The sequence below is a fragment of the Pseudophryne corroboree genome, chromosome 2 (genome assembly GCF_028390025.1).
Source record: "Pseudophryne corroboree isolate aPseCor3 chromosome 2, aPseCor3.hap2, whole genome shotgun sequence".
Lineage (NCBI taxonomy): Eukaryota > Metazoa > Chordata > Amphibia > Anura > Myobatrachidae > Pseudophryne > Pseudophryne corroboree.
In genome coordinates, this window is record NC_086445.1 from 367,696,592 (window position 1) to 367,718,733 (window position 22,142).

Sequence of the window (22,142 nt, forward strand, 5' to 3'; positions counted from 1 at the left end):
AGTTCATATTATGCAACATTACAATGCCCCACTTGATATTTTATAACATTATAATGCCCTTCAGAACCACATTACAATTAGCAAGTCCGGGGGCATACACAGATTAAATGCGGACCCCAAGGCAACAGATTGTAAGAGCCCCTATGTACCACCCAATGGTGAAAAATGTATAGAACTCATGTAACATTGACAGGGAATGTGGGCCCTTCTCAGCTCTAGGCCCCATAGCAGCTGCACTCCCTGCACCTATGGTAGCTACACCCTTGCTTATTATGATTTGTATAAGAACAGTGCCCAGCTCTGTTTGCATTTTTCCCCAAAATATGATTTAAACATCATCAAAAGCAGAATATAAATTGATTGAGATCATTACTATTTTTGCCATTTCCTAGGTTTTGATATATGTTCATGTAACCCCTTATAGTGGTTAAGTAGTAATGGATATGCATAATAAAATAACCACTCATGTTAAATGATAATTATAGGTATATAATATTGTAAATTAATATAATGGTCTGCTCAGTTATATATGTATGCATATATGTGTTACATGTGAGTAGAATATGATATAAGGGGCTGTTTATGAATAAGTAAGGAGAAGGGGAGGCTGGAAGCTTCCAGAGCCCCGCGAGCTGTAAGACCAAGGGGGGCCTGCACGAGGAGAGAGACGGTTGGAGAGACTACGTGCGCAGTAAAAGAAAAGAGGAGTGAGGAACGGATGAGAGGAAGAAGGTCGGAGAGCGCCAGGATGAAGAGGGCTGTGATTGCGGAGAGGAGACTGACCTTCGGGTATTTAGCCGCCTGGCACACCGTGCATCGAAAGCCGCCAGACGGTGGGAAAGAACCGAGTCTCTGTCATTGTGTAAGAACCCGCTTACGGGACACAGTGAAGCGACAGCCGCCAGACGGGGGAGTACGGAGTCTCCTTCCGTGGGCCGAGACCCGCTCAGACGACGCCCTCCCGGCCGGATCCGCCTACTGTAATGTGGAGGGACCGAACAAGCCCATAACGGGAGGAGCCATTGCGGGGATATTCTCCCAAAGAGGTGGGTGATATGATAATTAACCCTCCAGACGCATAGAGGAAGGATTTAGCACCCTGCTAAATACACTAGAGTGAGAATTGTGTCACTCTGCTACAGACTCTATCCAATACCTCTAATTAAGTGTCCCTTCTAAGTTGGTTGGCATAAAAAGAATGTTAAAAGTAGGCGCAAACACCATAAACAAATCCTTACATAACAGTCCTTATGGAAAGACAGGAGTGAAATCTCAATTCTATGTATTCAGTGTTCTGGAGTCCCTTGTCCACACAGACTCAATGATGTGAAGTAATTCTTTCTCTCAATAAAGAAGAAAAAGTCATAGTGCAGATCAGCTTGACAGGGACAACGGATTTATTTTACATAGAACACTCACAAGATTCATAATAAAACAAGCATATAACCACTGCAAGTGGATAACAAGGGGGTGCTGATTTCTGATATCTTCTAATTACCCTCCCAGGATGGTACAATGGGAAGCACTGGAGGTCCCGGACACCACAGCAGTACACAGGAAGTCGAAGTATCAGGATCAGTCCACCCACAGTCCAGGCTTAACGCGTTTCGGACCCGTTTGGTCCTTCCTTAGAAGCATGGTGGTAGGTGGCACTGGCAAGTATATTTATACCAACGACATAATCACATAATTTGGGTATGAAAGAGCCCAAATAGAAAAGGCAAAAGAAAGGGCACTAGATATAGAAAGGCAAAGCCTCCTGGTTGAAAAAAGTAAAGATAAGAGTAATGACCAATTTAATTGGTCATTTATAAGTAAATTCAACTCTAATCATAAAGAAATTGAGGCTGTTTTTAAAAAGAATTGGAAAATTTTACAACAAGACCCCGTAATTGGTGCGAAATTACCTTCCAATCCCGTTTTTATATATAGACGTGCCCCATCTCTTAAAGATAAATTAGTTAAAAGTTCGATCGACGAAGGAAAAAGAACAAGTATCAGAACGATAGGATTTCATAGATGCGGTCTCTGCACGATGTGCAGAAACGTTAAAGGTCCTAGTAAACTGAAGGAGTTTTATGTGAAGGATAAGTCATATACTATTAAAGAATTCCTGACTTGTAATACGAAAAACGTTATCTATGGACTAGAATGTAAATGTGGCCTTGTCTACGTAGGAAAGACCAGCAGAAATTTAAAAGTAAGGCTGGCAGAACATATTTATAATATTAAAAAGGGTTTAGACAGCCACAGCGTTTCTGCACATTTTAAAAAGGTCCACAACTCAAATCCAGCTGCCATGAAAGCTTTTTGGGGGATTCAAGGAATTACCCCTTCATGGAGAGATAAAGATGTAGAGATTAAACTTGCAAAGGCGGAAATGAGGTGGATCTATACATTGAAAACCTTGTCCCCGGGAGGGCTTAACGGGGACTTTGAGTTAAAGTGGTTCCTGTAGATCCCTTATTACTATGTTCCTATTACATGAATTAGTTATAGATATATATCCTTTACTATCGTAAAACTTTGGTGAATGCTGCTATCTTCCCCTTGTTTTATATATCCTCCACTATCTCAAAACTTAGGTGATTGCTGCCATCTCCCTTGTGTTTTATATATAAATTCAATTTTTTATATATATAAAAAAAATTTATATATAAGAATTTTTTTAATGATTTTTGCTTTTTTAAACCAAAGTATGTATAAATATAATTCTTAATATATGTTTGATTTTTATTTATTCTTCATTTTATGTTGGATATCTTTTGACCTTGCCTCCCTTAATGTGGCTGGACTACAAAGTTTATAATTTCCACAATGAACATTTCTGAAAGTGGAATTGTATTTGTGGATTCCGTTTTCTGCACAATTAAATCTATGGAACGCATGAAGGATTTCCGAAAAACGGCGCTGGAATGCACCGGACTTCCGGTTCCGGTCACGTGACTTCCGGAAAAGCGGCGCTGGAACGCACCGGACTTCCGGTTCCGGTCACGTGACTTCCGGTCACGGCGGAAAACGGCGTGTTCGGCGGGAGGCAGGCCCGCATGTGGGCCAAATTATGTGATTATGTTGTGGGTATAAATATACTTGCCAGTGCCACCTACCACCATGCTTCTGAGGAAGGACCAAACGGGTCCGAAACGCGTTAAGCAGGTGGTGCTAGCCTTTGCCTGGACTGTGGGTGGACTGATCCTGATACTTCGACTTCCTGTGTACTGCTGTGGTGTCCGGGACCTCCAGTGCTTCCCATTGTACCATCCTGGGAGGGTAATTAGAAGATATCAGAAATCAGCACCCCCTTGTTATCCACTTGCAGTGGTTATATGCTTGTTTTATTATGAATCTTGTGAGTGTTCTATGTAAAATAAAGCCGTTGTCCCTGTCAAGCTGATCTGCACTATGACTTTTTCTTCTTTATTGAGAGAAAGAATTACTTCACATCATTGAGTCTGTGTGGACAAGGGACTCCAGAACACTGAATACATAGAATTGAGATTTCACTCCTGTCTTTCCATAAGGACTGTTATGTAAGGATTTGTTTATGGTGTTTGCGCCTACTTTTAACATTCTTTTTATGCCATTGTCACTTTTTGGAATTTTGTGTGAGGGTTCCTTTGTTTTTAAGTGGGCTGCATATGCACCTGAGGCCGCACATTTGTACAATAATTTCTTTGTAAACCTTCTAAGTTGGTTACTATAAAAGCACACCCAATTGGTGAGGATAGTCATATTTATAGGATTGAACCAGTATTAATATCTTACTGACTCCCCCAATTAAAGGTATTTCAATGGAGAAATAATCCGTCTTCAGATGTCGATCAAATTAATAAAGTAGCTTTTTGAAGCACTCTATAATACTGAAGGGGCATAGTAAAAATATATCTATAACTTTACGGTTGGACTTAAACTTTCATTATATCTACAACTCCTATGTCGGGTCTCGGATAGCAAATAACAAAAATATTGAACTGGACATCATATATATATATATATATATATATATATATATATGGGAGCTGAGTTATAAACTATCCCTTTTATGAGCAACAGGGTAATATACATGTCCCGTGAATATAAGATATAAATCTGAAGAGAATAAAAAAGTATACATAAGGAATCAGTATCCTGTCATATACGGGGGTAGGTCAAGTATAGACTATTAGCACATAGGTGACCACAAGGATAGCATCTTGTGGCCTGGACAGATATATATTGGGGATCATACCCCCAATAGAACTATAATACCCGAGTGTTATTACCAGAGGACACAGCCCTACTCCATCAACGGTTAGAGTAAAGGATACTACCAACAGAAAGATTACTCCTCATTAGTCAGAGGAAAGCGGAAAGAGGAAGAAGATTGCCCATCGCATATCCCCTTAACAGTTACTAAAACTATATTGATATAAGGACCCACTAGCATCGTCTACGGAATTAATACTGACCGGTTCAGCCGATTAACTATGGTGATCACTTATCATATTATTTCTTAAATTAATCACATTATATACTGGTACCAATGGTAAAGGTAATCTGGTAATTTTGATACTAAACCCCGGGTCCATAGTCATATAGACTGTGGTAGGTAATTTTGTGTAAGGCATGCGGTTACTTATGTTACATTTAAGGTAGTACAGTAAGAAAAATAATATAATATTATATTGTATGTAATAAATACATTGGAAAGGGATTAACTCGTTATTATCCTACTAAAATAAACAACTTACCTGTTAAGATGTATACTGAGTATTCGATCTATATTATTTGGAGACCCTGGAAAATAGAAGAAGAACCGGATAAGGATGTGATATCGAAACAACAGGTGAGGAAACACGATTATTATAAATACATATTCTGAAACAACAACATATACCATATATTCTATATTGTACACCCTCCTATCCCACTAGAGGAAGGCTTTCCCAAGCTAGCCTGGGTGTGTAAGCTTGGGTGGAGGCACGCCAATAGTAAAGTGAGGTTACATTCACATCTGTGGCTGTTTCCTTCAGAGCTAAGCCTTGTGGAATTATAACAAACATTTATCCGGGTTTGTTTCCAATTTCTTTATTTTCTTTGCAGGATAGTTTTAATACCAAGTATATACAGTGTTTATATATATATATATATATATATATATATATATATATTTATAAATATATATATATATATATATATATATATATATATGTACCCACCTAATTTACATAAAATATTGGCCATCATAATATGCTCTTTTATAAATACCCTAAGTTAGTGTTTTCAAAACATTTTTGAATCACGGTGCCCTAAAGTATTGGAATTTTTTTTACGGCAGCCCTAGGCCTTACATTTTTTTTAGAAATTTTGAAAATAATATAAAGTTGAGTAGATCTATTTATATGTACAGTATAGATGTGTTTATATGTCATACCTAGGTTCAGTTATATGGTAAGGGACAAGATTCTCTCCTGTATGTCCACATATTTTATGACTGGCAGCCACAAGCACTGGTTTTGCTTATTATAGTGACCATAAATAATTTGAATTGGTCCTGGACCAACCAATCCAAGGCACCCCTGCAAGTGTCCCAAGGCACTCCAGGGTGGCACGGCACACATTTTGAGAACCACTGTCCTAAGTAGTAAAACACTTCGCCACCAATAGCAACATGATGCAGAAGAGGCACATAATAGTGAAATATTAAACATATTCAAATTGAAACTTGTTGCTGAATTTATTATAAGTTATGGCTCAATGATATTTAAACATACAGTATAAAACAATGTGTAAATATTAAGCTGATAGATTCGTGGATTTTGCTCAGCACAGACTTCATATAATCATGGGAAAAAATGCAGACATAGCAAAGGGTGAGAAGAGGAAATAACACACTATTAGTAATGTTGTATTTTTAGCATTTGTAATGTCAACTAAGAACAGATTTTTTTTTAAATGCTATTATATGTTAGATCACCTGCACTTAAACAGTTTCTAGATGGAAATGTGTCAAATCACATCTCTTTTGCTATATTTAGTCTTTCTTATCACTTGAGTGATTAAATTGGGAGTAGAAGGATGGAAAGGAACTGCCTGAAAAAGTCTATTCTAGTTGTATGAATATTCAAGTACTGAACTGCTGGCAATCATTAGAGTCAATAAAAACCACATCTGGGGAACTGTTTTTTCTCCTCCAAATTATGGAAGTATATAAACATAAATTGGACAAATGTAAAACAAACAAAGGTAAACCTTTTTGCAGTATCGATAGCACAAATGTAAATGCTACTGACATACTAGCTTTGCTAAACATTTGTATATGTTATGTTTGTGGCATCAACAAGTCATCAATAAAGGGGGTTATTCAGGTTTGTTAGCAAACCAAAAAAGCAAGCGACTGGACAAAACCATGTTGCACTGCAGATGGGACAGATGTAACACATGCAGAGAGATTTAGAATTAAGTTAGTTATAGTGTTTATTTTATTGGTAAATAATGGCTGCTTTATTTTTACACTGCAAATTAGATTTCCGTTTGAACACACCCCACCCAAATCTAACTATCTCTGCACATGTTACATCTGCTCCACCTGCAGTGCTTCATAGTTTTGCCCAGTTGCTTGATTTTTTTGTTTGCTAATATACCTGAATAAGGCACAAAGGGCCTAATTCAAGGTTGATTGCAAAACAACATTTTACTCTGATGGACAAAACCATGTGCAGTGCAGGTGGGGCATATGTAACATGTGTAGACAAAGTTAGATTTGGGTGTGTTATATTGTTTCTGTGCAGTGTAAATACTGGTTGTTTTATTTTTACACAGCAATTTAGATGTCAGTTTGAACACACCCCACCCAAATCTAACTCTCTGGGCAAATGTTATATCCGCTCCACCTACAGTGCACATGGTTTTGCCCATTAGAGGAAAATGTTGTTTTGCAATCAACCTTGAATTAGGCCCAAAATGCAATATTGCAACCACAACAATTTGAGGTCCAATAAGTTTCAAATGTTGACGTGATCGTTTTCCGCATTGTGAAATGTACATAAAGCAAGTAATACTGTAGCTAATAAACAGTGTCGGACTGGGGCGTGTAGGGCCCACTGGGGGAATGCAGCGGTATGGGCCCATATTTAGGGGTGTGGCCAGTCTGCTGAGGGGTTGTGGCCTGCCACCTCATTGGTTTGCCTAACCATTAGAGAGTGCAACCTCTGGGCCCCTTCATAAATATATACAGTAAATTCAGCTGCTGCTTGCATGATAATGTACCAGCTCAATAACAGATTAATAACAGTAATGCATGTAGAAAATACACCATTGTCCAGTATAAGGTAACATATGTATAAGGTATAATTCAAGTGCACAGTCTAGAACCTGATTCTTAGAGCAGGAGGTGGGCCCCCAGGCAGTGGGGCCTACCGGTGGTTTCCCCTGTACCCCTGTGGGCCAGTCCAAGCCTGCTAATAAATGACTTATGATGTGCTGTACTTTCTACTATCTAAATTGACAGCAAGGAAATACAGGATGAATATACAGTAAAAATAAGAAAATGATGCTGACACAGCACACCAAAGGTATGCTGCATTTTGATGGATGTTAATTTACATTGTGTACTGTTTGGAGTTTTCAATGAAAGTGTTTTTTATGGATGAGTCATAACTGATGCAGATTGGAATAGGCAAACACAGATATATGGCTTCACCAATTAAGGGATGCAGCACATTTCCAGAAATGTTAGTAAAAAAACATTTTAGTCTACTACATGCATACCATAATTTCAACTGAAAATACTGAGCTCTAGAAAGGTGATGCAGCTTTATATAAGTAGGATGACACACGGACACAAAATGCTGACATACTGTAAATATATGTTTAAAAATAAATTGATATGCTTATTTGCATGCTGAAAGTATCAGTTTAAATTGTCTATTAACACAAATAATTTGAGCTGAATTAATCATTAGTTGTTTAAAGTACATATTTTAAGCTTTAGTTATCTCATTTTCAAAATCTCTATGTTTGGCAAGCAAAAATGGATGCCAGACGCAATCAGCCTGCTACACAGATATACAGTAAGATCACAGATGAGAGAGACGGGTTATATCACAGTGCAGAAAAAGTACAAAGTCGTGTTCCAAAGCATCTCTGCATTAAGAAAAAGTACAAAGAAGTGTTCCAAAGCATCTCTGTTCACAACATTATGGGGGTGATTCAGAGGTGATCGTAGCTATACGAAAAAACACACATCTACGATCACAATCTCTGACATGCGGGCCGCTGCAGCGTTCTAGTCTGAATTAGGCCCTATGTGCTATGTTTTTTTTTAATTTAACTAAAAATTATTGCTTTTTATAATTTTTTTGACTCCAAAATCACATTTTTTTTCTACTTTTTTGTTGCATTTTATTTGTTGGTATTTAAACAAAAAAAGTTTGCTGTAAAATAAAAAATTCACAAATCAGCCATTTGACACCCTTGAAAAACCACCAGTACTAAGGGGGTAATTCAGGCAAAAAAAAGGCACTTCTGCGCATGCGTATGCGGCGCACACGCGACGTACTATTACAACGGCCAATGTAGTTTTACACAGGGTCTAGCGAAGCTTTTCAGTCTCACTGCTGACTGCAGACTGATTGACATGAAGTGGGTGTTTCTGGGTGTCAACTGACCGTTTTCAGGGAGTGTTCGTAAAATACAGGCGTGCCAGGAAAAACGCAGGCGTGGCTGGGCGAACGCAGGGCGTTTGTGATGTCAAAACAGGTACTGTATAGTCTGAAGTGATCACAAGCGCTGAGTAGGTTTAGAGCTACTCAGAAACCGCACAAAAAAACTTTGTAGCCGCTCTGCGATCCTTTCGTTCGCACTTCTGCTAAGCTAAAATACACTCCCAGTGGAAGGCGGCATAGCATTTGCATGGCTGCTAAAAACTGCTAGCGAGCGAACAACTCGAAATGACCATCCATGTGCACTGCAGGGGGGGCAGATATAACATGTGCAGAGAGAGTTAGATTTGGGTGGTTATTTTGTTTCTGTGCAGGGTAAATAGTGGCTGCTTTATTGTTACACAATTTAGATTTAGATTGCAATTTAGATTTCAGTTTGAACACACCCCACCCAAATCTAACTCTCTCTGCACATGTTATATCTGCCTCCCCTGCAGTGCACATGGTTTTGCCCAATTGCTAACAAATATCCTGCTGCGATCAACTTGGAATTACCCCCATGGTTTTGCCCAACTGCTAACAAATTTGCTGCTGCGATCAACTCTGAATTAGGCCCTTAGTGCTATGCTCACTAACAGCCTTCTATACGGTTGTATTTTAGTGAGTGATCTACATTTACTTTTTACCCTTAGGTGATATAATACATTAATTTTCAGGCAACTTGCTACAACTGTTATGTTTGCTAACAATGTTATGTATTTACCCTGCGGGTGGACAATATGTAAAATATTCTTGTAATAATTAACATTTTAATGAACACATTCTGAATCAGCACCACTCCTTTTCTCAGCAGGTTATTTTCATCCTTTTCTCCTCCAGGAATGGAAGACCTATTTAGTATGACTCCCCTGTCTCAGTATTCTAGCATTCATGGATAACATACCAAAGCAAAGCAATCTCTCACTGCTGCAACTTTGACATCCACCCATTACATGCTTTTTGTACTATGCTAGGTATTGACAATTTTATCTTTAACTAGTTATTTCTAGGCCAGACTATAGTCTGTTCTCACTGTGTATTAGTGGGGGTATAGTGATTTGTTCGCACCTTGAGGCAACCTTTTGTTGTGGGTGGAGTTTTCAGAGGGTGAGGGCTGTTATCAATTAACCCTGTATCCATGTCTGCATGGTTATTTAACTAGTATAGATCAATGCTGCAAGCATCTTAGGCTGTAAGCATTTTAGTTGCTAAGTATGTTAGTGCAAAGTATGATATAATATTTGGAGATATACAGAGATAAACAGGAGAGAAACAGAGGGACAGCATGCTATCTACCCCATCTCCACAAAAGAACTGCAAACAACAGACTACAGTGAGTTACCCATACCACTACCAGTAATGCCTGCAGCCTGCACAGCCTGGATACTGAACAACCTGTCTGATTAAGTAGCAGCCCTACTGCTTTCACACATTGCTCACACTCTCATTTACACAATCTACAACCACTGTGTATCCATCTCAGCCTTTCCGTTCCTAACATTGGTGGTCATTCCGAGTTGTTCGCTCGTTATTTTTTTTTCGCAACGGAGCGATTAGTCGCTAATGCGCATGCGCAATGTCCGCAGTGCGACTGCGCCAAGTAAATTTGCTATGCAGTTAGGTATTTTACTCATGGCATTACGAGGTTTTTTCTTCGTTCTGGTGATCGTAATGTGATTGACAGGAAGTGGGTGTTTCTGGGCGTAAATTGGCTGTTTTATGGGAATGTGTGAAAAAACGCTACCGTTTCTGGGAAAAACGCGGGAGTGGCCGGAGAAACGGGGGAGTGTCTGGGCGAACGCTGGGTGTGTTTGTGACGTCAAACCAGGAACGACAAGCACTGAACTGATCGCACTGGAAGAGTAAGTCTCGAGCTACTCAGAAACTGCACAGAGAAGTCTTTTCACAATATTGCGAATCTTTCGTTCGCAATTTTGATAAGCTAAGATTCACTCCCAGTAGGCGGCGGCTTAGCGTGTGCAAAGCTGCTAAAAGCAGCTTGCGAGCGAACAACTCGGAATGAGGGCCATTATTTCTTAAAATTCTGTTTGCACTGTCTTTTGCTTACATTACACCCCACATTCTCCTTGTTCATTCTATATTACAATGGGAAGAGAAGAAGACTCTTTTGTGGGCGCACTCTTTACTTTACATAAATATAGAAAATAGTCAAAGTAGATTAAAATACAAATTTTAATAATTCAACAAGATAATTCTACACAATTAAGACAATTAGTGGTTCATAAAGAAGATAATGGTGGTCAAATAATTAACAAAATATTCGAAATAGCACTATGTGCTGATATGAAATGAAAAACTGGGTTTTGGCTGACGGAAGGAAATTCTTGACGTTCTATATTCAATGGTACATTCTGCTAATAAGCCAATCACTGTTATGCATTCCCCTGTAATGTAGTCTGGATACTGATGGTACTTAGAAGTAGTATAAATGTCTCTGTCTTGTCTCCTGCCAAAGAAGATAGGGGTGGAGGGGGCGGTAAGGGGGGAAAGACAAAGAGTGGAAGTTTGAAGAGCAGTGTGAATCTGCTGTCAGTGTTAGACACTATATGGGCTCAATCAATGAGCTCTACTGCACTGAGTATTCCTCAATGGTCACCCACTTGAGTACTAACCCAGCCCAACACTGATTAGCTTCCGAGATCGAGATTAAATCCCAGATACGGCAATAGTAAAATGAACTGGAATAGTTACATTATAATTGGCAACAGTTGCCTAGATACAGGGTGCCTGAAATGCCAAAGCAGAGACAAAGAAGAAAAAAATGACAAAAATGACAGAGTACCAGCTATGAGAAAGTATCCAGTATGAATGATTGGTACTTAAAAGTAGCAATGAGGTTGTAGCTGAATTGCACCTAGAGTGTAACTGTTACAAAAGTATCTAGGTGCAATTCAGCTACAACCTCATTGCTACTTTTAAGTACCAATAATTCATATTGGATACTTTCTCATAGCTGGTACTCTGTCATTTTTGTCATTTTTTTCTTCTTTGTCTCTGCTTTGGCATTTCAGGCACCCTGTTTCTAGGCAACTGTTGCCAATTATAATGTAACTATTCCAGTTCATTTTACTATTGCCGTATCTGGGATTTAAAATCCATCAGACCTTTCACTATCTACTTACTTTCTTCCCATCCTTATTTTCGTGGACTCTCACCAGTGATTCAGGGTCACATCCCTGTCTAACATTGGCAGCAGATCCATCTAATTTCCTCTATGTCTGGTATCTGTCCTGAATAACTTTGTAAATTCGTGAACTCTCATCAGTGATTCCAGAGCTTCGAAATATTGGTAATTTCCTCTACTATCATACCACACTGGAAACGCCCGAAGCCGTCCGATCTCGGAAGCTAATCAGTGTTGGGCTGGGTTAGTACTCAAGTGGGTGACCATTGAGGAATACTCAGTGCAGTAGAGCTCATTGATTGAGCCCATATAGTGTCTAACACTGACAGCAGATTCACACTGCTCTTCAAACTTCCACTCTTTGTCTTTCCCCCCTTACCGCCCCCTCCACCCCTATCTTGTTTGGCAGGAGACAAGACAGAGACATTTATACTACTCCTAAGTACCATCAGTATCCAGACTACATTACAGGGGAATGCATAACAGTGATTGGCTTATTAGCAGAATGTACCATTGAATATAGAACGTCTAGAATTTCCTTCCGTCAGCCAAAACCCAGTTTTTCATTTCATATCAGCACATAGTGCTATTTCGAATATTTTGTTAATTATTTGACCACCATTATCTTCTTTATGAACCACTAATTGTCTTAATTGTGTAGAATTATCTTGTTGAATTATTAAAATTTGTATTTTAATCTACTTTGACTATTTTCTATATTTATGTAAAGTAAAGAGTGCGCCCACAAAAGAGTCTTCTTCTCTTCCCATTGTCTACGTTCCCTTACTGACTCAGGGTGCACCACCAAACAATATCAGAATTAGAAAACAGCGTTTTCTTGCAATTACCTGATTTTGGTTTAGAAAATTAACTTTCTATACTTAATATTTCCTGTGCGGTATTCCCTCCCTTCATGTCATTCTATATTACACCTACACCATTCTATTCCCCTGAACACTACTGTACCAACTTATGGCTCCTCGATCCTGTCACATACCAATCCTCACTGCCAGGTCTCACCCCCCAAATTCAAAATCACCCACAAACACTCAGAACCCAGCCAACCTTATCCCTATCTCCCCTGTTCCCTCCCTTCCTTTCTCCTGTGCACTCTGGAATGCTAGATCAATCTGCAACAAGCTGCCAACTATCCACGACCTCTTCATCTCCCACTCTTTTCACCTTCTCGCCATCACTGAAACCTGGCTCTCCTCCTCTGACACCACCTCCCCTGCTGCCCTCTCCTACGGAGGTCTCTCCTTCACCCACACAGTCAGAACTGATGGTCGCCAGGGTGGAGGCGTGGGCGTCCTTCTCTCCCCTAACTGCACCTTTCGTGTCATCCCACCTGAGCCCTCTCTCACCTTCTCCACCTTCGAGGTCTACACTATCTGCCTCTTCTACCCCATTCACCTCCTTGTGGCAGTGATCTACCGCCCCCCTGGCCACTGTTCACCTTTCCTTGACAACTTTGCTGCCTGGCTTCCCCACTTTCTCTCCTCCGACCTCCCCTCTGTCATCCTCGGAGACTTTAACATCCCTATTGACATCACTAATGCCGCTTCCACTAATCTTTTCGCCCTTTCCACCTCCTTTGGACTTTCTCAATGGACCTCCACCCCTACTCACAATCTCGGCCAATCCCTCGACCTTGTCTTCACCCACCGATGTGATCTCTCTGATTTCTCAAACTCTTCCTTCCCTCTCTCTGACCACCATCTGCTTTCTTTCACCCTCTCATCCTCCCTCCTCCTCTCCACGCCCACACCCACCACCACCAGACGCAATCTCGGGTCTCTCAACCCCAATTTCATGTCCTCCCTCGAGACTTTCCTCTCTCCTCTTTCCACCATGACTTGTCCCAACCAGGCAGCCACCTTCTATAACTCTTCCCTAACCGCTGCTCTCAACTCTGTGGCCCCCCTCTCCTCTGTCCCCCTCCGCCGCTCCAAACCCCAACCCTGGCATACCAAACGAACACGTTTCTTACAAAAATGCTCACGCTCCACTGAACGCTCCTGGAGGAAATCTCACTCTCTGCCGGACTTCCTCCATTTCAAGTTTATTCTCTCCTCCTACAGCTCTGCTCTTTCCCTCGCCAAGCAATCCTTTTTCCAAGCACTCATCTCTTCTCAGTCCTCCTGTCCATGCCATCTCTTTGAAACTTTCAACACTCTCCTTCGCCCCCCTCCTCCTCCCCTCCCATCCTCCCTCACTGCCACTGACTTTGCCTCCTTCTTCATCTCCAAAATTGAGGATATCCGACACGACATCTCCCGCCATCACCCCTCTGCTACCCCCCTGCCCCTTTTATCCCTCACCTCCATCTATCCCACCACTCTGTCCTCCTTCCATCCCACTTCAGAAAAGGAAGTCCACTCCCTCATCTTATCCTCCCCCCCACCACCTGCCCCCTGGACCCCCTTCCCTCCCGTCTTCTCCGCTCCCTCTCCCCACTGCCTGCTCCCACCTTGCTCACCTCTTTAACCTGTCCCTCTCCACCGGCATCTTCCCCTCACCATTCAAACATGCTCTGGTCTTGCCTATTCTCAAAAAACCCAACCTCGACCCCTCATCACCCACTAACTACCGCCCCATCTCTCTTCTCCCTTTCGCCTCCAAATTGCTTGAACGACTAGTCTACAGCCGTCTCACAAGCTACCTCTCTGACAACTCCATCCTCGATCCACTACAATCTGGCTTTCGCCCACTCCACTCAACTGAGACTGCCCTGGTGAACGTCACCAATGACCTGCTTTCGGCCAAATCCAGGGGCCACTTCTCTCTGCTCATCCTTCTGGACCTCTCTGCTGCCTTTGACACCGTAGATCATCCTCTCCTCCTCGGCACACTCCAAAACGCTGGCCTCTCTAGCACTGTCCTTGACTGGTTTTCTTCTTACCTCACTAACCGCTCCTTCTCTGTGTCTGCCTCCAGCACCACCTCACACCCTTCCATCCTTCCTGTTGGTGTCCCTCAGGGTTCCGTCCTTGGACCCCTTCTGTTCTCCCTGTATACCTCTTCCCTAGGTGCGCTCATTAACTCATTTGGCCTTCAATACCACCTCTATGCTGATGACACACAACTCTACCTCTCATCTCCTGATCTGTCCCCCTCTGTCCTCTCTCAGGTTTCCAGCTGCCTCTCTGCAATCTCCTCCTGGATGTCTGAACGCTCTCTAAAGCTCAACATGGACTAAACGGAACTCATCATCTTCCCCCCATCCAGAGCAACACCCCCGACCAATATCTCCATCATTGTTGACAACACCACCATCTCCCCCGTTCCCCAACTCCGCTGCCTGGGCGTCACTCTTGACTCCTCCCTCTCCTTTGCACCCCACATCCAAGCTCTGGCACAATCCTGTCATTTCCAGCTACGCAACATTGCTCGTATCAGGCCATATCTCTCCCAGAGTGCAACTAAACTCATCATCCACTCACTGGTCATCTCACGACTTGACTACTGTAATGTCCTCCTCACTGGCCTTGCTTGCTCCCATCTTGCTCCCCTCCAATCTGTCCTGAACTCCGCAGCTAGGCTTATCTTCCTCTCCCGCTGCACCACATCTGCCACTCCCCTTCAACAAAATCTACACTGGCTCCCATTCCCCTACAGAATCCTCTTCAAACTCCTCACCCTCACATACAAGGCCATCTCTAATTCCACTGCTCCCTACATCTCCAACCTCCTTTCCCTTCATACTCCCTCCCGCCCCCTACGGTCGACTAATGACCGTCGCCTCTCCACCGCCCTGGTCACTGCTTCCCATGCACGAGTTCAGGATTTTGCCCGTGCTGCACCCCTTCAGTGAAACGCACTCCCCCGCTCCATTATACTCTCCCCAACCTTGCAAAGCTTCAAACGGGCACTAAAAACCCACCTATTCATCAAAGCATACCCTCCCGATGCATAACCCAGTGCTGAAGCCGCGCCTCCACCCCCCTGCCTCATGCCGAGAACATCTCAGCTTTGCTTGCATAATGCCATCAGGCTACCTCCGACTTGCCTGCACCTCTTGTCATCTGTCTGTCGCACCTCCCCATTAGATTGTTAGCTCTTCAGAGCAGGGCCCTCTTTCCTCTTGTTATCTAAGCCCTCGTCTCAACACATTTCACTCACAGCTCTCCCCTACTCAACGACCATCTTTATCCTGCTAGTAAAGGCTCATCTCCATCTATGGCCACCAGCCTCTAGTAGTACGATGATCACTCCCTCGATACTTACATCTTAGCTGTATTATGTCTTGAGAATGTGTGGTGCTCTGTTACCTGTACTCTATTTCTGTTATTTATTTATTTACTGTAATGCAATGTTTTGTCCCCTGTACTGTCCTTTGTACAGCGCTGCGAAACACATGTGGCGCCTTATAAATAATATGGAATAATAATAATAATAATAATATGTATATAGTGATTCCTATTTAACTATTCCATTGCTGGAGTGCAGTGTTTGGCTGCTCTTTAGTAATCACAATGCATCAGTTCTCTCACATGTCTGCAAATAGAGGATAAAGGCATTTTCATGGTGACTGATTACATCAAGAATTTCTCAAAAAAATTAGTGTAACCTAGACATATTTATTACCTTAACTGACATATTTTTCCCTTCAAAAACGTTCATAAAATATATTTACATTTTAAGAAAAATATAATTTAGTTTAAAAAGTATTTTTTTTTAATTATTTAAATATTATATTATGCACATCTGCAGAATGGAATTCCTCGTCAAAAATTGGGGGGACACAGAGGGGTGGAGCAGTTGCATTTGATCTGACCAAGGGGGTAATTCAGACCTGATCGTAGCAGCATATTTGTTAGCAGTTGGCCAAAACCATGGTGGTCATTCCGAGTTGTTTGCTCTGTAATTTTCTTCGCATCACAGCGATTTTCCGCTAACTGCGCATGCGCAATCTTCGCACTGCGACTGCGCCAAGTAAATTTGCTATGCAGTTAGGTAATTTACTCACGGCATTACGAGGTTTTTTCTTCGTTCTGGTGATCGTAATGTGATTGACAGGAAGTGGGTGTTTCTGTGCGGAAACAGGCCGTTTTATGGGAGTTTCTGGGAAAAACGCGGGAGTGGCTGGAGAAACGGAGGAGTGTCTGGGCGAACGCTGGGTGTGTTTGTGACGTCAAACCAGGAACGACAAGCACTGAACTGATCGCACTGGAAGAGTAAGTCTCGAGCTGCTCAGAAACTGCACAGAGAAGTCTTTTCGCAATATTGCGAATCTTTCGTTCGCAATTTTGATAAGCTAAGATTCACTCCCAGTAGGCGGCGGCTTAGCGTGTGCAAAGCTGCTAACAGCAGCTTGCGAGCGAACAACTCGGAATGAGGGCCCATGTGCACTGCGAGGGGGGGGGGCAGATATAACATGTGCAGACAGAGTTAGATTTGGGTGGGGTGTTTTCAAACTGAAATCTAAATTGCAGTGTAAAAATAAAGCAGCCAGTATTTACCCTGCACAGAAACAAAATAACCCACCCGAATCTAACTCTATCTGCACATGTTATATCTGCCCCACCTGCAGTGCACATGGTTTTGCCCAGCTGCTAACAAATTTGCTGCTACGATCAGGTCTGAATTACCCCCCATGCCAGTTTTTTTTTTTTTCAAATGTATTTATTGATTTTTACACATTTATCAGACAATATACACCATCGACAAAAAAGACTGATACAAATAGGGGATAGTGCTACATAATACAGTTTCGCAGTACATTCTTGTAAGAAAATAGTGGATTCTGGTGAAATTGGGTCAGCTGCGGTGACTTTAAGAGTCACCACAGAATAAAACATTGTGGTATATTACTTGTGCAGGTTAATCCAACATTGAGCACTTAGGTGTCTCTGACAGTCGATATATATTCTTACGAAATACATGCTAGAAAATTCAACATGGGGGGGTGTGTTAACAGGGGAAGGAGAGGAAAAGGGGTGAGAAGGGGGAAATTAGGGGCAAAGCCTGAGAACATACACCTCAGTTCGTATAGGAACATTACCCCTGGTCGGTGGACAGAGGCATGTACGTAACCAGAACCAAACTGAGCCTCCTGGGCAGCACTCAGCATATAGGATCTGTAACCTTGACATTGTATAGTGTAGGTCTTAAGAAGATTATAAAGATTAACAGAGAGTTTCAAGGATTTATCCACCCCTCATTTTTATATCTTCATTCTGGTATCATATCTTATCTTAACTCCCGCCCGATTTCTCCACATCATCTCTATATATTCTCTATATAGGGACCCCATTTCTTGTTGAACCTTTCTGTACCATTTCTAGAGTCGGAGAGAACATCATATTTGTCATATGCTATGTATTTGTTGAGTAGGTTCGTCAACTCTCTCAGAGATGGAGACCTACGTTTGATCCATGAGTTTAATATTACCTTTTTTGCTACTGTGACTATCACAGACAGTATGGGCATAAGTCTCCTCCTCTGAACCCCAAGGTCCCATATATTAAAATTTGCGAATAGTAGAGGTAGGGGGTTGAGAGTCAGACATGTATTGAAGGTTGTATTTATAAAATACATAACCTTATTCCAATATTTCTTTATGTGTCCGCAGGTCCAAAAGTTATGTAAGAGCGTCGCAGAAGACGCCTTGCATTTTGGACATCTACCATCCTCCTCTGGCACGAAATGACTGCGTCTGCTCTGGGAGATATACGCTCTATGAGTAGTTTTCACATGAACCTCCTGGAGCACAGAGGAGTGCACCACCTTTAACACTGAGTGATAGTATTTCACTATTGAACCATCCTGTGGCAATGAGGGGATGTCCTTTACCCACGAGTCTGTGATTTGTGTCCAATTGTATTCTTTATGACGTTCTAATAAAGCTAAATAAGTGAATTTTGGTTTGTATTTTTTAAGTATACATTTGTTAAAAATTTGTTTCAGTTTGTCTGTGGAGGTAGGAGGAGTAGATCTTATGGGGAGGGACAAGACGTAATGTAGTAGTTGTGCGTAGGCAAAATAGCCTGAGTTGGCTAAGCCATATGTGTTCTGTAACTGATTAAAGGGGCGAATTTTCCCTCCAGGATCAAACACTTGAGAAACTGCCCTCAGGCCTTTTTGTCGAAAGCGGTGGAAAGCTGCATTTTCGATTCCCGGGCTGAATAAGGGGTTACCCCATATTGGTAACCATTGTGACCACAATGGATCATGGCCCAGTGATGTGTTTACATAATGCCAAGCTGAGTGGGCTTCTCTAAGGAAGATATTCTGGTATATGCTCTTATCTATTGCAGTTTTAGGGACATGTAGCAGGGCCCCTGGGGATAAAGGTGCAAACATCGCGCATTCTATCTCGTAATTTGTGTATTGTTTATGTTCTAGCAGCCAATCCATGGCGTATCGAAAGTGAATAGCATAGGAATACATTGTTAAATCTGGGAAACCCAGCCCCCCATCCTTCTTTGGCAGACATAATTTTTTAAGAGAAATTTTTGGTTTCTTAGATTGCCATACAAACTTCATGCACATTTTATTAATTAATTTTATATCCGCAGCAGTAAGTTTAATGGGTAAAAGTTGCATTATATAAGTTAGCCTTGGGAGTAATATTGATTTAATCACTTCCACCCTGCCTAGTAGGGATAGTGGAAGGTCAAGCCAATGTTTCAGGGATTTTTCTAGGTTAGATATGGCCGGTGTAAAGTTAAGTTTGTAGAGATTCGGGAGAGAACTTGGAATTTGCACTCCCAGGTATTTTATGTGTGAGCTGGCTATTTTGATAGACTGCATACCATCTTTTTGAGGTAGAATCGGGGCGGGGCCTCCCAGCACCAGCAATTCAGATTTGTGAATATTAATTTTATAACCTGAAAAGGAGCTGAAGTCTGAGATGATCGATATGGCCGTCGGGATGGAGTGTTCTGGGTGTGAAAGAAGTAGTAACATGTCATCCGCGAACAGTAATACACGGAGGTCTGCGGGGCCAATTGGGATACCTTGATAATGTGGGGATTGACGAAGGGCTAGAGCCAAGGGTTCTAGTGCAAGTGCAAAGAGTAGTGGAGATAGAGGGCAGCCTTGTCTAGTGCCCCTCCGGATGGGAAATGGGTCGGATAGAGCTCCATTACAAAGAATATTGGAAGCCGAATTATGGTATAGCGTTTGGATAATCCGGACAAAGCGGTCTGGGAAACCAAATTTATGGAGGGAATGAAATAAGTGTTCCCAGTGCACCATGTCAAAAGCTTTTTCCGCATCTAAAGATAGTATTGCTGCGTTAGAATTTGACCTGGCGCACTGGGAAGCATTCACCGCCGCTAGGACCTTTCTAATATTGGTCACTGGGTTTCTCCCGTGAATGAAGCCTGTCTGATCACTGTGTATTAGATCTGGTAGGAAAGGCTTTAACCTACCAGCCAGAATCTTCATCAAAATTTTATAGTCTAGGTTGAGAAGCGAAATTGGGCGATAGGAGCCTGGATCTGAAAGATCCCTGCCTGGCTTTGGCAGTACTCTCAAGAGAGCCCTGTTGAAATATGGAGGGATGTTACCTGAGAGTAAAATTGCATTGTAAACTGAGGTCAATATAGGGATGATTTTATTGGCGAGGAGCAGATAATAATCTGCTGTAAGGCCATCTGGGCCCGGTGCCTTACCACGTTTAAGACTGGATATCCCTTCTCTCACCTCTTGTTGGGTAATCTCCGCTATCAATGCCGTTCCCCCATCCGCCGGCATTGTGGGCAGCATGAGGTTGTCCCAGAACCGGGTCTCCTGCAATTTGTCTGAATTGGGGGCAGAATATAGTGTTTGATAGAAGTCACGGAGGACTTGTGTTATTTGTGTGTTTTCAGTAGTCAATTTGCCATTTGGGAGTTTCAAAGGGTGGATCACAGACGTGGGGCGTGAGCCCTGTAATAGATTCGATAGAAGCCTACTTGATTTGTTACCAAATTTGTGAAATCTAAAATCTCTGGAGAATGAGTAGGACATCTCCATTTTGATGAATATTTTCTCATGTGCTGATTTTGCTGCTAGATAAGAGGCCCTATGTGAGGGAGTAGGGTTATTTGTATAGGCTAGAAATGTCTGAGTGATAAGGTCGTGGGATCCAGATATTTTTTAGTCATCTGTTTTTTTGAGTGTGGATGATCTGGATATAATTTCTCCTCTAATAGTGGCTTTGGATGCCTGCCAAAATAGGACCGGGTCTGATACTTTAGCTTCTAAATTATTATTTTCATAGTCAGTCCAAGCATCCATGACAGCTTGTTTGAGTCTGGATGACGTCGCTAAATTAGAGGGACACCTCCAGTTTATATAATTACCCTTGTCGCAGGAGAATGCAATCTGTGCCCACACTACCGCATGGTCTGAGAGATGTATTGGCTCCATTTCAGAAATAGAAGCCTTTGGTACCAGGTTGGCTGAGATAAGGAGATAATCTATGCGGGATAGGGTGCGTTTGGCCGCTGACAGGCAGGAGAAATTTTTATCTGTGGGATGTAATAGACGCCAGACATCCACGAGCTGTAGTTGTCGTGCCAGGTCTGGAATCCCCAGAGCTGGAGGTCTACGTCTCCTAGGACGTTGTACTTGTCTGTCTAAGAGAGGGTGAGCAACTAGATTGAAATCTCCACCCAGAAGGACATTATTGTGTGTTTTCTGTGTAAGGATAGTTATAATATGGGCAAAGAAGGCCCGGTCATATACATTGGGTGCATATATATTCATACAGTAAAATTGTTGTTTTTCAACCTTGAGTAGACATGCAACATATCTCCCTTTCGGGTCTGAAATGATATCTGAAACTTCAGTTTGGAATTGTCACCTTACTAATATTGCTACACCTCTAGCCTTCGAGGTATATGATGCTGCAGCCAGGACCTTCCATCCCAGAATATTTAACTTTAGAATTTCAGAGGGGACCAAGTGAGTCTCCTGCAAATATACTAGGTCTAACCGTAATTTGTTAAGGTATATTAAGATGCGCTTCCTTTTCTGGGGCGAATTGATGCCGCCAACGTTCCAGCATCCCAGCTTTAACGTCTGTGACATCTTAAAGGAAACAGTTATAGTAAGAGGTCAATGGAGACCTCTGCTGGCTGGTTACACATACTGAACAATTTAGTTCGGGCCACGTCAATGTAATAGGCTCATCAGGCTGTACTGGGGGGGATTGGGGATGGTGGGTGCAACAGGGGATAAACAATATAGGGGTAAATCGACAACAAAACAACATATAACTTGTCCTAGGTAGGACACAAACCATTCTTTGACTTCCGTGAACCATTATCATATTTCCATATAATAAGGAGTAATAGATGTCGGGCTCCTGGGCCGGCACACCT

The 22,142-nt window shown here is 42.0% G+C and overlaps 1 protein-coding gene and 1 pseudogene across 1 annotated transcript in view; both read left to right on the forward strand.

Moving 5' to 3' along the window:
• NALF1 (NALCN channel auxiliary factor 1) overlaps window positions 1–22,142 on the forward strand; it is an 836,506-nt gene that overhangs the window by 578,796 nt on the left and 235,568 nt on the right. The gene's annotated exons all lie outside the window — the stretch shown is intronic.
• Window positions 12,000–12,118, forward strand: LOC135054417 (5S ribosomal RNA; annotated as a pseudogene).